This window comes from Zalophus californianus, chromosome 7, assembly GCF_009762305.2.
Source record: "Zalophus californianus isolate mZalCal1 chromosome 7, mZalCal1.pri.v2, whole genome shotgun sequence".
NCBI lineage: Eukaryota > Metazoa > Chordata > Mammalia > Carnivora > Otariidae > Zalophus > Zalophus californianus.
Genome location: NC_045601.1, coordinates 78,863,092 through 78,879,496, shown reverse-complemented (window position 1 = coordinate 78,879,496; position 16,405 = coordinate 78,863,092). Strand labels below are relative to the sequence as shown.

The window sequence follows — 16,405 nt, the reverse complement described above, 5'->3', positions numbered from 1 at the left end:
ATGCTGTGCATCTGCCTTCTTGACCTCCAGGTAGCTAGGGACTGCCAGAGAGATCCCAAAGGGATTTTGGACTAATTCTGAGTTCTATCATCATGTTTTGTACTATTCTTACTTCCAGTAGCTATTTAGACTGTTGAGACACAGACATAATGCATGATTTAATTGATCTTCAAAACAATAACTTATATTTACTGTTTGTCTTATTTGGTAGCTATGTTAGATAGAAGCTAGATATGAGCAGAGGAAGGAATGCCCAAGGTAGAGTCCCAAGTCCTTGACAGGGAATGTCAAGACACATGAGCTAGAGACAAGGACGGTGATAAGTGGTTATAAGTTAGAAGCCTGGGAGTACAACATCCCGACATGTGGCTTCCAAGACCTCAGGGCTGACAGACCAAGAGCCACAGGTGGAGAGCATGTGCTCTCCTCTTCCACCCCTGACCCAGGGTAACCCATTATAATGCATCTGCATTATGATTATAACCCCCACCACCACCCCACCATGGAGAAAGGCTGCCATGACAGTTCCAGTACAAGCCTTGCAGAGTCAAAAACTCCCCCTCCCAACCTATAAAAAGAGTCCCTCAAATGATTGGAAGCAGCGTCCACTAGAGACCACCCCACTGTACATCACAGCTCCTCCCAGCCCACAAAGACCCAATAATATCCAATCCCAAAACAACCTAGGGGCAGCGAGGTAGAACCTGCCAACTCTCCCATCTTGAGAGTGTATTTTCACATTAGTAAACTACTTTGTAGTTGCTACTTTCCTTCTGGCTGTCTTTAATTCTGAGCACGGAGCCTCACCTAAATCTTTCTGTGGGGAATCGAAGAACTAAGACCTCCATTCACGCAACACAGACTCTCCCACCAGTAAAGCTGTACTATTTAATCTCAAAACCTAAAAGAACAGTGTCCTGTTATGGACTAAATGTTTGTGTTCCCCCAAAATTAACTTGTTGAAAAATAATTCCCAGTGTAATGGTATTTAACGGTAGGGCCTTTGGGACGTAATTAGGTCTAGGGTGATAACTCCATCATTCCATCTCCTGAGCTTTATCTCCTCCTTTTCCAAGCCCATCTTTGACCAATCTAAGCTTCTCAAGGCTTCTAAGCACACCTCAAGTTTTCCCATAGTTGTGCCTTTCTCCACATAAATATCTGCTGCCCTTAGCCTTATATGTCCAAATTTCACCATATCTTCAGAGTCCCTACAAAATGATAGCTTTCTACAAAGCTTTTGCTGTTTACCTAGAAGTGTTCTCTCCATGGGATGCCTGGCTGGCTCATTCAGTAGAGCATGAGACACTTGATCTCGGAGTTGTTTAACCCTACACTGGGTGTAGAGATTACTTAAAAAAATAAAAAATCTTTATTTAAAAAAAAGTGTTCTCTCCACTGTTTCTATACCTTTCATATGGTGTGAAGACTATATCCTGTCCACATGGCTTATCTCTTTTGCTAGACTATAAGCAATTTCAGGGCAGGGTTTTGGCTTACAGATTTTTCTTAGCCTCTTACATAACACAGTATCGTGATTTGCAGATATGAGATGCTCAACTAGTATTTTGAATCAGAAATTAATTCCCCAAAAAGGATCTTTAAGACAATATTTCTTGTCTCCAAGCAGGCAGAGTTCAGTCTAGCAGATGGTACCTCACAGGAAGGGAAATCCAGACACCACTAAACTAGTGCCCAGCCAAGCTCTATTGGAGCCTAATGAAATTATAAAAATCAGTTGTACAGACCCTGTCTTTGAAAGTTTGATATTTTGTTCATAATGAATGTTCAAAATGTTAACTTTGATTATTCAAAATTTTGGTTATTCAACTATTGCATTAAAATACTACTCATCTTCATATCTGTGGTTCTGACATCTCCTTAAATTTTGCATCTCACTCACCTCACTCTATTCCCAGCCCTCCAACAGTCTTAATCAGGTAGACAGTAACTTCAGGGATCCAGGCTATTTGCCCATTCTCAGTATGATGCTGACCATTGTGTGGGTTAGGAAAGAGCTAGACAGACTACCAAATTCTCAGGCAAAGCTTAGATACTGTAATGTTGAACCAGAGTGTTAGCCCAGTCCTACAAGCACTATGCCAAGAGGGAAGAAAAACAACAGTTGGTCAGGAATGTTAGACTCAAAAGCCACAGAGACCAGCAGGATCATCCCTGGCACAGTGAAAACATTTTCACTGGGCCACAAGATTTTCCTTTCAGGCCAACCAGATGGTAAACTGGAACTGTGGCTACACTTCTTGTCCTAGAAAGGAATGGTTCAAGAACTCAGGCAGACATGGATCAATATATGGCATCTATCAGTAAATATAGAAATGAGTAGGAGATATGGTTGATAAAGATAGGGATATCCTTTCTAGGGCTGTGTGTGTTTATTTGCTTCTTCAAAGAAGATGACCTTAGGGAGTGCCTGGGTGGCTCAGTCATTAAGCGTCTGCCTTCGGCTCAGGTTATGATCCCAGGGTCCTGGGATTGAGCCCCACATCAGGCTCCCTGCTCCACAGGAAGTTTGCTTCTCCCTCTTCCACTCCCCCTGCTTGTGTTTCCTCTCTTACTGTGTCTCTCTCTGTCAAATAAATAAATAAAATCTTAAAAAAAAAAAGAAGATGACCTTAGCCCCTTACATCTTTACATATATGAGGAACATTCAAGTCTTTTGCAACTTCATAATCCACTGTTACCATTATGGTTTACTGTTATATAGTCTAAAATAAAACTGAAGCACTTAAGTAATATCTCTAGACATTTAATGATTTTATAACCAAAGAGACATCCAAAGTTATTTTAATCCCAAACCTTCATTGTCTTAGGCCTGCTGACCTCCATCATCAGACTTAGCAGATGGCTTTTTTAAAATAAAATTTATTTTATTTATTTTAGAGAGAGAGAGACAGCACATGCATGAGCAGGGGGATAGGCAGAGAGGGAAAGAGAATCTCAAGCAGACTCCATGCTGAGCATAGAGCCAGATGAGGGGCTCGATCCCACGATCCTGAGATCATGACCTGAGCCAAAACCAAGAGCTGAACATGCAACCAACTGTGCCACCCAGGCACTCCTAAATAATTTTTCAAAATGAATTCATTTATGTCATCATGGGAAATATTGAGTCCTAATTGCCAAGAGAACAAAAAAGCTTCTTCACATGTTCTTATTTGCTTATTTATTCTTTAGAGACAGAGAAAATCTATTGGTAGATTCTGCTTAGGTCATCCCTTGGCATTGATTTCAGAAATGCAAACTACTGTAATCAGTGTTCCCAGGTCACCTTTTTTTTAATGTCCTGGATGATCTATCACCCTATTTGCTTGCAGAAGTCCATTCTCTTTCTCTGATGTTTCTGAAGATACTCAGAGCCAGCCAATCATTTACCATCTTTCACTCAACAATTCAACTTCATCTATTTCCCTAAATATAATGCTGCTTCACCCAAATGTCTATTAGTTGTGAAATGAATAAATAAATTGAATACAGTCACAACACGGAATACAGCCACGGGAAAGAACAACTGCAACTACACGCAATAACATGGATGACTATCAAAAACATCAGGTTTGGCAAAAGAAGCCAGACACCAGTGGCCACATATTGCTTGAGTACATTTATTAAAAATTCAAAACAGGCCAAGCTAATCTTGGATGGTGGTTACTCTTGAGGGAGATGTCATATCTGGAAGTAGGTAGGCAGGATCTTCTGGGGGGATGATAATGTTCTGTTTCTTGATCTGAGTGCTGGGTATATAGGTGTGCTACTTTGTGAAAATCCATAGAAAATTTTCTGTGTATATACTATACATCAATAAAAAGCTTTGTGAAAATAATAATGTGGTTGCCAGATGACATTGCTTAAATCTATAACTAACCATTTTTTAAATGACACACAGAAAATAAGGTATTCCAAATATTCTACACAGAGAGAGGGAGTAAGAAAGGTCTCATTAAAAGCTATTCTTAGAAATAAAAATATGCTGTATGTTAACTAACTGGAATTTAAATTAAAAAAATTTCAAAAAACTTTCAGAAAAATAAATAAAAATACATATAACTCTGATTCTAATTCTACATTATTTCCAGTAGAAATTTTTTCCTTAGTTATAAACACATATACCTAAATACATAGTTGGTTCTTGCACCTAGATTCTCTTCAGGAATCTACAATAGAACATGTCCAAAACTAAGTTTGTTATCTCCTCCAAAATCTACACCCCCACCTTCTCTATTTCAGCAAATGGCACCACCAGTCACTCATCTGCCCAAGTCAAATAACATGGCATCTTCTTACTTTCTACATTTTCCTTACTGCCCAAACTAATAAATACTATTTATTACCAATCTGCCTCTAAGTGATCATTTTAGACCCCTCTCTTCCACTCCCCACTTACCTGCCTTATTTCCATCCATCATTATTTTTGTTATGAATGATTGTGATTAATGGCTCCCCTGATTCTCATCTCATTCCTCTACAATCTCTCCAGCCCACTGCCTTCAGAGCCTTCTAAAGCCACACATAGATAATCAGTTTCCTAGTGACATACCCAACTTTAAATTTAACCAAAAGCTGTTTCACACAGACTGATCACCCATATTCTGAAAGAGGTGACTTTAATATGTTCTCCTCTCAACAAAAATTTTTTTTTCTAAAAAATAAAAACTGTTCAGTTCTGATATTATGAAAGTAATGTGTGAATTCACAATTTCCCAAGGCTTCTGTGGTGAGAAACTTGTGGTAATAAAATGTTCTGTTTCATGAAGCAAAAGATAATTGCTTCCATGTTTAAAGTGGCTTTAAAATGTTTGGTTTAAAATGTTTGGAGCATCTGCCCAATCTCTATGTCCTCTATAAAAACCTCTCTTTTTCCATGGAAAGGGGTAAACTACCCAAGCTATGATCATATTATTGGACTTCGGGTTGACTATTTTCTCCAGAGAAACTACTGCCATGTTTGAAAACTCATTTAAGCTAGGCCAATCAATGTCTCCCAGGAGTCTGAATTTGAGACTGAAAGATGTTTGTCAGTCTCTGTTGGGCACTTACTAGGACTATGAAAGAAAAGTTAGAATAGACACACAAAGAAGAGCAGAGGGGGGAGACTGGTCTGGAAGAACCAAAGTCAATCTGTCTCCCCCTTTTCAGTTCCTGGATCCAGTCCTCACAGTTTGGAAATACTTCCTGCTTTTGGATATAAGACATGGCCTAATTCCTTAAAATAAGTCCTTTACCTGGGGCGAATTTCCAATACTAGTAAATAAAAGATTATAGAGTAAATCAATACTAAATGCATCTAGTTACCCACTCTCAAAAAATCCATTGAAAAATATGCTATTTTCAATGGGGTACCTGGGTGGCTCAGTCATTAAGCATCTGCCTTCAGCTCATGTCATGTTCCCGGGGTCCTGGGATCGAGCCCCGCATTGGGCTCCTTGCTTTGGCGGGAAGCCTGCTTCTCCCTCTTCCACTCCCCCTGCTTGTGTTTCTGCCCCTGCTATCTCTCTCTCGATCTGTGTCAAATAAATAAATAAAATCTTAAAAAATATATATACTATTTTCTATTAATACTGAGTTTTTTCACTTCTATTAATGCTTTAACAAAAGAATAAATCCCATATCCTATAAAACTAGATTGGACATTCTAAAATGTCAAATCTTAAAATGGAAATATCAGCCATACTGCTTTAAAGCAATGCTACCAACTTTTTTCATGCCATACCTCATATAGAAAATGATATTCTCTGCATGGTATACTGAAATAAATGGAATGCCTGAGGTCACAGGCCCAGAACCAGCCTGGCTTCCCAAAGACTGAGAGGATCGATGTCTTACTTATTTGTGGTATACCAGTATACCCCAGCACACCAGTTAGGGAGCTCTTAATAAATGTATCCTGCATAACTGGAAAGTGTATCCCCATATTGAAAGAGCTTAAGGTTGTGCTGTATATATACTACCAAACATTGAGGGAAGAATTTAAAAACAAGATAGAGAACTTTCTGGGTGAGACCACTGAGGAAGAGCTTAAAACCTAAAAATGTCACTAACTTTTGTTCTAATAACTAATAGTGAGAGAGGGACAATTCAGAGCTTTTGAAGAGTCAAAGTCTAATTAAACAGATGGAATGACCACATAGTACTCTTCTCTGCCTTCTGAGATACCACCAAAAAAGACAGCAAAGGAATAAAAAGGGCAAATACCACAAAGAAAAGAAGAACAGCAGGAGATTCAACAGTAGATGAGAGATTTTAAGAAATATATTGCACATGGAAAGCATAGGGAGAATGGTAATTTACCTAAAAGGGAAGGAGAAGCTTCAATCTAAAGTCTCCGCCGAGAAGGCTGTTGATGAAAGCTAAGTGACTTCATCTGTAGAACTCTTGAGTTATTAACGACTTGGAGATATTTCATACTTTAGAAGTATCAGAAGGTAGAAGTAACAAACAGGCTAAATACAATACTGGTTGAGTCTATATAATCTCCCCTCCACCATCTTACTTAACCAGGCAAACACACCACTCCCACTGCCAACACAACTCTACCCTAGGCAGGATAGTAAAAGTTACTTCTCTGGAAAATTTGAACCAAAAAGGCTGTAGACTTAGAGAAGTCAAATGCAAGAGAAGGCAGAGATGTTTTAATTTTCTTTACAGTTACATTCTATCTTTTCAATGTATTTAATTTTATTTTTGTACATATATGTTTATTTTCTTTACAATTTTAGGATGTATTTTCTTCTAACAAACTGACCAAAATACACTCATGATATAGTGTATTGCTCTGTTCTGTTCATCTGTTTATATTCTTTCTCTTTTTGTGTGTCTTTTAATTTTCATATTTACAGTTACATGCTATCCATTCATTATATTTAATTTTATTTTTGTACATATATAAATTTTTCTTTCTTTCCAATTTTGGGATCTAGTTTTCTAACAGACCAAAATACACACAGGATCCAATATATTGTTCTGTTCACCTGTCTGATTATATTCTTTCTTTTTTTATTTTTTGTTTTGTTTTGTTTCAGGTCTCTTCTGATTTGTTTAGTGTATATTTCTCTGGGGTTGCTGTTGTCATTTTAGTATTTTGTTCTCTCATTCATCTATTTTTCTCTGGACAGAATGACAAGATGGAAAATGGTACCTCAAAAAAGAGAACAAGAGACAGTATTTACTGCCAGGGACCCAATCAGTATGGATATAAATAAGATGTCAGAACTAGAGTTCAGAATAACGATTATAAAGATACGACCCGGGTTTGAAAGAAAGCATAGAAGACACTAGAGCATCCCTTTCTGGAGAAATAAAAGAACTAAAATCTAATCAAGTCAAAATCAAAAAGGCTATTAATGGGTTTGCAATAAAAAATGGAGGCTCTAACTGCTAGGATAATAGAGACAGAAGAGAGAATTAGCAATATAGAAGAGAAAATGATGGAGAATAAAGAAGCTGAGAAAAAGAGAGAGAAACAACTACTGGATCACAAGAGAATTTACAAGATAAGTGACAGCATAAAGCAAAACAATATTAGAATAATTGGGATGCCAGAAGAAGGGGAGGCAGAAAGTATAGTGGAGCAATTTATAGCAGAGAACTTTCCTAATCTGGGGAAGGGAGCAGGCATTCAACTCCAGGAGGCACAGAGAACCCTCCTCAGAATCAATAAAAATAGGTCAACACCTTGACATAAAATAGTGAAACTTGCAAATCTCAGAGATAAAGAGAAAATCCTGAAAGCAGCTCAGGACAAGAGGTCCATAACCCACAAGGGTAGAAATATTAGACTGGCAGCAGACCAATCCACAGAAGGCTGGCAGGCCAGAAAGGACTGGCATGATATAATCAGGGTGCTAAATGAGAAAAATATGTAGCCAAGAATACTTTATTCAGCAAGGATGTCATTCAAAATAGAAGGAGAGATAAAAAGCTAAAACAGAAACTAAAAGAATTTGTGATCACTAAACCAGCCCTGCAAGAAATATTAAAAGGGATCCTGTAGGCAAAGAGAGAGCCCAAAAGTAACATAGACCAGAAAGGAACAGAGACAATATACAGAAACTGACTTTACAGGTAACACAATGACACTAAATTCATATCTTTCAATAGTTATTCTGAATGTAAATGGGCTAAATGCTCCAATCAAAAGACACAGGGTATCAGATTGGATAAAAATGCAAGACCCATTGATATGTTGTCTGCAAGAGACTCATTTCAGACCCAAAGACACCTCCAGATTGAAAATGAGGGGGTGGAAAACCATTTATCACGTTTTCTGAATATACAGTTGTGGCTGATATCTCTGTTGCTAAAATTGATCCTTTAGCACCTTTGGATAAAGTCTGCCTTCTGGGTTGTGGCATTTCAAGTGGTTATGGTGCTGCTGTGAACACTGCCAAGGTGGAGCCTGGCTCTACTTGTGCCATCTTTGGCCTAGGAGGAGTTGGATTGGTGGCTATCATGGTCTGTAAGGTGGCTGATGCATCCTGGATCATTGGTGTGGGTATCAGTAAAGATAAATTTGCAAGGGCCAAGGAGTTTGGAGTCTCTGAATGTATTAACCCTCAGGACTTCCGTACACCCATCCAGGAAGTGCTCATTGAAATGACTGAGCGGGGAGTGGACTATTCCTTCGAATGTATTGGTAACATGGAAGTCATGAGAGCAACGTTGCAGGCCTGCCACAAAGGCTGGGGTGCCAGCATCGTAGTTGGAGTAGCTGCTAGAAATCACCACTCACCCATTTCAGCTGGTAACAGGCCACACGTGGAAAGGCACTGCCTTTGGAGGATGGAAAAGTGTGGAAAGTGTCCCAAAGTTGGTGTCAAAAAAGATAAAAGTTGATGAATTTGTGACTCATAATCTGTCTTTTGACAAAATTAATGAAGCCTTTGAACTGATGCATGCAGGGAAGAGCATTTGAACTATTGTAAAGCTTTAAATTCAACAGAGAAAACATGTTCATCCTTGTACCTAAGTCTTGTGGTCCAACTGAAACAGCCAGACAAGCAGGGAGAAGATTTTCTAAATTCTCAGCCTCTTAGACCTTCTCTACTACTACTTCTAGAGTAACCTACTCTAGCAATAGTATTTTTTGTATAATTCATAAATCTCTAATCAAGGACAAGGCTAATACAGTCATAAATCTGTTTTCTGAACTCTCCTTCACATGAATAATTGCCAGCTCATTAAGGAATATTCTAACATAATAAAAGTAATTTCTGTGTAAAAAAATATGTGAGGATGAATGAAACAGTCTTAAACTATATGTTCAAAAAATATTTGTGTCACTTGCTCTTTGCTTGGAAATGAAAATTTTTAATTTAGTGAAAGCAGAGGATGAATACATTTTACAAAAACAGTATAATTTGTGAATTTCATTTATTCAGGTATGCCACTCATGCTGCATTGATCAACATCTATCAAAAATATCTTTGCATTATAGAGGATATAATAACACTTCAGATTCAAGGGAGAGTTTTTCTTAAAATTATTGATCTACTTATTTTTAAATTTAATATTTTCATTATTGTTTTATCCAAACATATATGAAAATGTTTACATTTGGATAATGACAGGCCTATTAATTGCTTTGAACTAAATTTCTTGAACTACAAAAGGTAAAATAAAGTCTTAGGTTCGTGAAAAACATCAAACTATTAAAGTGAGATTTCTTGGCTCAGATTGCTTGGAAAGGGAAAACTGTAAAGACTATGCAATTTACAGACAAATTAGCATTTTATTTTATAAAACATGATGTCTTTTTTAAGTTTCTAAATAGTGGCTAAACAATATTATAGTTATCTGAAAATTATTTTTCTGAACTGTGAAGTAGTTTTCTTGTCACACAACTTTCTTGACTATTGGGTTATTTTTTTTCCCAAAGAAAAATCTGAGTATTTCAGGGAGCTAATTTGTAAGCCAAGCACTCCTTTCCCCTCTCAATTGTTCAAACAAATCCCCAATGGCCTCCCTGAGTTAAATTAGCAGAAGAATAATATTTCATGGCTCATTAATGCATAGAATCAAGTAGCAGATCCCAGCTCAGCAGTGTCAAGATAGAAACAATGGGGTGTGTCCCATTTTGTTAACTCCACAATGTGCCTATAGGCCTCAGCCAAAAGATATAAATTAAGGATTAAACATAAGTGTAAAGCAATTAGCTAACAAGAAAATTTATATAGAAATATTTTAACAGAAAGAGCTAGCGCAACCTAAATTTTTGTCACTTTTTTAGTAGATTAACAATACATATTTTTATTTGTAGGCCAAATTTCTAAGGCAACTCAATTGCATTTCATGTTTACAAGCCCTCTTTGGCCTCTCTGAGCAGTAATAGTATTCATATTTGTATTCTATTCATATTTGAATACTTATGTTCAGGGGACTTCATATTTGAGTCCTTACACTCAGGTGACTTCTTCAGTTGCATTTCAAGGGTTTCTAATTAAGAGGAGGTGTGCCTACCCCCAGGAGAAGCACAAGACAATCCTTCAGAGATATGTAAAGAAAAATACTAGAATTTCCATATCTATTTATTTTTTTCAAGGTAAGGGTCTATATTTAATATACAAATCATCACTGGTAACTTGCTCCATAAGTATATCAGAGACCCCACATCTCATACAGTGAGCAAAACATCCTGAAGAAGGAGTAAATAATCCAGGCACAGAAGAATAAATAGTGGTGTCCTCATGCATTCATTCTCTGATTTCAGTAGGTTACACCTCATAGTAGTTTACAAGAGACCACTTAGGAGAATTTGCAGATTATATTGTCAAGTTTATCTAAACTAATCTTCACAAGAACAACAAATTACTTTAATAAAATATTCAGACAAAGACATGACATACTGAAGATAATGCTAATGATGCAAGCCCATAAGTGAACAACAAAATGGCACCATGGAAAGTTCTATTCCTGGTATACGTTCCTCATTGCTCATATTATGAGATAAAAACAAAGATGATCTAATTAGATCAAAGAATTGGTCAAAAATTCAAAATTATCAAAACAACAATTTAATTATTCTTTTATATTCACAATTATTCAATTATGGATATTCTCATGCATATATTCTTCATTGTGATAACTAGTCATTGATAACATGCAATGCTTACAATTAACCTGACATTTTAAAATACTGTTTTGTTCATCTTTGTCTTATTTTAAATTTTTATATGGTTTTTGTAATGTATGAAATATGTTAGCATTATTTTCTTCAGTTAGTTTATATTTATTATAAAGGCAGATTAGTGGATTAACAGCATGAACATGGAACCAGACTGCCAATTCTGCTACTTACTACTAACATGGACAACTTATTTAATCTCCCTATGCCTCAGTTTTTTTATAGAAAGTGCTGATGATAATAGTACCTATTTCATAGGGCTGTTATGAAGAAAAATTAGTTAAAATTTATAGAAAAACAGTTAAAATTTATGTTCAGTGCCTTGAACATAGTAATATCTATATAAGTACCATTAAACTAAATTAAAATATTAAAGAAATTAATGTTGTATTGGGATATATGCTTAATTTTTTTTACAGACGTGTATGCAATCAACAAAGTTTGAAGCCCACTCTTCTAGAGAATCCTTGTCACATTTGTCACTTGAGAACTTAAACATGATCATAGTATATAGACAGAAATTCTTATTGCATTCATGTAACCTAAACTAAGACATATATTTTAATTTTACATAGAGATGCACTCTTTACTTTTCAAAATAATAAAGGAAGAACAGAAATAAGATGTTTAAAATAAGCAACAAGTTAGATACCAATTACATATGGCTAATAGAATACTGTGTCTAGGATTTCCAACAGAATCACTCTATCAAATGTACCTTATACTAATGTTTATACTGATTCATATTACCTGAGCACCAAAAACTGATCATGGGGGACATGCAGGAGACTTCTCAGATAATAAAAATTCAGCATATATGACAACTGAAACAATTAATGGTTATTGATGGCCAAAAATGGATAGGATGTGTGTGACTCCTGCCTCAAGAGCCCCGTAGTGGCTGTGTATGCAAATTTTTGCAATGCAATGAGGCAACTGTTCATAAGGCAGCATAAAAATGACATTTTGAGCATTACTGGCTGAAACTGGGAGGCAGAGAGAGGGCTTTTTAGAGGATCTAGGTATCATTATAGATGGCTACCAGGATGATTTAGTGTGTTGGGCCAAACCACACATACTAGCACAAAGCATGAGGTTAATAAGACTGTAAGAATTAATATTGTTAATGTGTCCATACTCCCCAAAACTACAAATTCAATGCAATTCTATCAAAATTCCAAAGGCATGTTCACAGAAATAGAAAACCAACCCTAAGATTTGTATGGAACCACATAAGACATCAAGTAGCCAAAGCAATCTTGAAAAAAAGAAAGGGAAAGGGAAAGGGAGAGATTATACTACAAGACAGGATACAGGGAGTTGAAGTCAATAGCAAGCTATGTGAGGAGTTAGTTCTGCCTGAAAGAATATGGCTAGAACACTGTGAGAGGTACGGGTAGTGTGGGGACAGAATCTGGTCCAGACAAGACTGAAAGCCAGGGATAAAGATTCCATACAGTGTAAATATAAACAATCAAAAATTAGTGAACAAACAGAAGGGCATTAGGAGCCAAGCCAGAAGAAGTCAAACCATCTGAGGAACAAAAGTGGGATTCAGTCAAGAAAGTCTCAGATAAAAGAGCAAAAGAAAGATATAGGGGCACATGGGTGGTGCAGTTGGTTAAGCATCTGACTCTTGGTTTCAGCTCAGGTCATGATTTCAGGGCCGTGAGATCGAGCCCCATATCAGGCTTCACACTCAACATGGAGTCTGCTTAAGACTCTTTCTCCTTCTCCCTCTGCCCCTCCCCCTCCTCAAAATAAATAAAAATAAATCTTTAAGTTAAAAAAAAGAAAAGAAAGATATAGGAACACGAAGGCAGGTGTGGACATGATTTACATGGCTCCAGCCATGCCAAGGCTGTCACTAAAAGGCAGAGTTAACCACAGTAATTCAGTTACCAACTGCAAAAAACCTATAAGAAGAAACTGTGAAGAAAAAAGAATAGCAAAAGTGCACACAGCTAAGAAGGACTTTGGGTTGGAAGTGACTTTTCTGGCCTCCCTCCAAGACTCTGGCACCCAATTTGCCATTGCCCAAATACAGAATGTTCTTTCAAATCTCCACATTTTTTCCTTAGGCTTCTATCTGTGCCTGAAATACCTCCTCCTCCAAGGCCAGGTATGCAACTATGACAGCTGAATTTAATTAAAGTTTATTGATTACACTGGCTTTTTCTTTGGTGAAACTCAAAGTAAATGACCCCACTGAGGTAAGTATAGCAAAGTAACCAGAGACTACCTTCTAAGGACTAATGTCCCCAGAAGGAGTTCCTGTGATCCCAATAAAATGGTTACCAAAATTACTGCTAACTTGGTTCCCTCTCATAGGAAAACTGAAGTTTCTTTAGTAGGAAATTAAGGAAGCAGAGGTATCCCCAATTCCTCACAGTACCAAAAGCCTAAGGAACTTTTCCACACATCAGGATTCATATCCATATCCATATCCATATCCATATCCATATCCATATCCAGGAAACTTTTCCACACATCAGGATCCATATGCATACTTGGCATTTAGCACCCAATGTGCCATTTCCCAAAACCACCAAATTATCATTGCCCTTTTCAGATGGGGCATCCTATTGTTACCTACTTCCCAGGCAAACTGTGGAAATGCCACATTCATCATTTCACATATTTTCAAGGTTGATAGCATTGGCTGAATTTGAGTTTCAAACCTTGAAAAACTGATTTTTAGATTTTTCACAGTTGTATGAGAAATTGTTCTTTTTTTGAGAAACTGTTCTTTTTAAGACTAGAAAGATGAAAGCATAATTAGTTTGCTGAAACGGTTGAGTATCAGTGATTTACTCATACTGAGCTCAGCACGCAGATCATGCTGTTCCTTTAGCATTTTCTAACTGACAAGGCAGGAACCCCATGAGTCTGAATATTCTTTAACAACAATAATGGGAACTGGACTTTGATGTTGAAGAGCCTAGAGCACCTGTGGGATTAAAAGGCCAACTGATCATGGGCCAATTTACTACTTAATATTAACATAATGCCCAAGCCCACCATATAGCTCATTTGATTTTGTATGACATTGTTCTCTCACTGAAGTGCTGCCATTTTACAACAGTACTATTATAGAGAACACAAAAGACCAAGTGCTTTCACATCAGCTCCAGCACCTACCCTAACACATTTTAAACTGGATATCCCCTTTCTTATTTTAGTACTCTTGTCATTGTTTGAAGTTCAAGGTGTGCCCTAAAAGCTGCTTTTTAAATATGCTCCTATGGAATATGCCTCTTGTGTTCTCTGAAACAAGGCCATTTTGGCTGTATCTTTGAATAATATAACAATCTGAGTTAATATTTACTTACTCCGTGGTAGGGATCACACTGAGTGCTTTTACTTAGATTAATTTATCCAATCCCCATGCTATAATGAAACCAAAGAACTAAAGGTTAGAGTCATTAAATCATTTGCCTTAGGTCACAGAGCTGGTGAGTGTCAGAACCATTTTTTTTAAGCAGAGATAACTAGAGCTCACTCATACTATTTTCAATGTCTGGAAAATGATTATATTTATTTATAGTTGAAAAGACCTATCATTAACTTTGAGTTTGAATGTCTTATCTTGACCCCACAAAAGGACTCCAGAATCATTCTGGAGCATATAACAGATTTAGATTAGTTACTTTTTAAGGAACATAGTTTTGAATTTATCCCAAAGGACATTATATAGTCAGTCAGATACCTAGAAAAATCACTTCTGCTCCCTTGGCCACATTACTCATTCATCCTTAGAAGAAGAAAACAAAAAAGATAGAAGTATAACTTTCAACAAGCATTGAAGATACTAAAAATGTTAACTCACCTAGGACCTGATGTTTTCCCTAAACATTCTCTGAGCAAAATTTGATTCCTAGTGTAGCAGGAATGATTCAGATTTCAGCTGCTCCATTGGACCCTGCACGTATGTGACTTTGAACATGTAACTTACCTTCTGAATCTCAGTTTCCTCCTCTGTAAAATGGAAATACTCTACCTTGTAAGGTAAATTAGAGTATAAGAATAATGAGAACTGGATTTCAGATGCTAAAAAAAAATTTTTCATTAGAACTTTCATTAGAACTTCTAATAGTCAGAAAGCTTCTAAGATCATCTCTCCCCATACACAACAGCAAGGATTACACTGAAGATAGCTTTGTAAGATCATAGCCTCTTTCTTTAAATAATTTGATTCATATTATATTTCTTTCTCTACATAACTTATACAGTAAAACATAATTGTCTTATCCTTTTTCCCCCTCTGAAACTAGAACTAGAAACTATTCCCCACGTAAGCACAGAATCTTCCCTCAATAAGAGAAAACTTGGGTCCCCAGTGATGTATGGAATTACATTCTTTAGTTTTGTGTTTTTTACAGTATCCATCAGGTCTCAGCTTCGATATTTTTGTTCTCATTACTTTTTTGGTCAACTTTATACAAAAGAAGGGTATCAGGGCTGAGATGAGAGGTCATTCACCTTCCCTGAGAATAAACTTCATGACAATGATGTCTCTGCAGCCCAGGAGAGAAGGTATTCCAAAGTAGGAAAGAAGTTTTTGTGTCTAGGAGAATTCTCTCAATTGTACAATTAGTAGATGGGACAACTTCCTGGGAAGGCACACACATAATCCCACTACACTGCCACCTCAAAATGACAGTTTATTACATCAATTGTGAACCTTGCTAAAAGGTTCTAGTCATTGGTCAGAGCCGAATAGGAATTCCAGAGCCTCACAGTGTTTACTACTATTTACTATCTTAACTAAGACACTGAGTCCTACAGATAGCTGTCTATATGTTAGAGAATTACTTTAGAATTTGGGGAAACAGTTTAAGATCCTAAAGTAATAGGCAGCAGATGACGGATTCCCTCACTATGAAAAGAGGCCCAGATAAGAACTATAGATGATACTGAAGGAAAGTCATTATGGAAGCTTGTTGGGGAACTGTGAGCGGAACCATATTGCTCATTGAGGCTGTATGTAAGGATTCGTATCTAGTGGGTATGCTGAATATAAAAAGCAGGGGTCTGGATATAAAAACTATGGAGCTAGGACTAGAAGTAGAAATAATGCAGTTTCTTTTAAAAAATTAAAAATTTAAAAAACTCTTATCAAGAATATCTTACTGCTATCTCTTTAACAGAATCTAGTAAAATGTTAATACAATACTATTAAATTAAAAATAAATTTTTGTTGTAACACTATGAAATAATAAGGAAACGTTAAATGATCAGGAAAATAAAAGATCACAAAATATACAC

General features: G+C 36.7%; 1 pseudogene; it reads left to right on the top strand.

The window, feature by feature from the left end:
• The first annotated feature begins 2,099 nt into the window (after window positions 1-2,099).
• LOC113927912 lies at window positions 2,100-8,947 on the top strand (annotated as a pseudogene).
• The last annotated feature ends 7,458 nt before the right edge of the window (window positions 8,948-16,405 follow it).